Genomic DNA, 955 nt, shown 5'->3' with positions numbered 1-955 from the left:
GCGGGAACGACCTCGGACCACCAGCGGCCGAGAGAACCACCGTCTCATGGGGCCGGACCCTCAGGGTCGGGGAAAAATCCAATATATATCTGGTGATATCTCGGGTGCTATTAGAGATAGCGCAATAAACCAAAGTGAATTGTCTGCAGGAGGCCCTGGCGCATGAATCTGTGCAGCGGGAACGATCTCGGACCATCAGGGGCCGAGACATCCACCGTCTCATGGGGCCGGACACTCAGGGTCAGGGAAAAATCCAATATATATCTGGTGATATCTCGTGTGCTATTACAGATAGCGCAATAAATCAAAGTGCATTGTCTGTAGGAGGCCCTGGCGCATGAATCTGTGCAGCGGGAACGACCCCGGACCACCAGGGGCCGAGAAAACCACAGTCTCATGGGGCCGGACACTCAGGGTCAGGGAAAAATCCAATATATATCTGGTGATATCTCGGGTGCTATTAGAGATAGCGCAATAAACCAAAGTGAGTTATCTGCAGGAGGCCCTGGCGCATGAATCTGTGCAACGGGAACGACCTCGGACCACCAGGGGCCGAGAAAACCATAGTCTCATGGGGCCGGACACTCAGGGTCAGGGGAAAATCCAATATATATCTGGTGATATCTCGGGTGCTATTAGAGATAGCGCAATAAATCAAAGTGCATTGTCTGTAGGAGGCCCTGGCGCATGAATCTGTGCAGCGGGAACGACCTCGGAACACCAGGGACCGAGAAAACCACCGTCTCATGGGGCCGGACACTCAGGGTCAGTGAAAAATCCAATATATATGTGGTGATATCTCGGGTGCTATTACAGATAACGCAATAAATCAAAGTGCATTGTCTGTAGGAGACCCTGGCGCATGAACCTGTGCAGCGGGAACGACCTCGGACCACCAGGGGCCGAGAAAACCACAGTCTCATGGGGCCGGACGCTGAGGGTCAGTGAAAAATCC

This window comes from Nomia melanderi, unplaced genomic scaffold, assembly GCF_051020985.1.
Source record: "Nomia melanderi isolate GNS246 unplaced genomic scaffold, iyNomMela1 scaffold0014, whole genome shotgun sequence".
Taxonomy (NCBI): Eukaryota; Metazoa; Arthropoda; class Insecta; order Hymenoptera; family Halictidae; genus Nomia; species Nomia melanderi.
Note: the sequence above shows the minus strand (reverse complement) of the source record.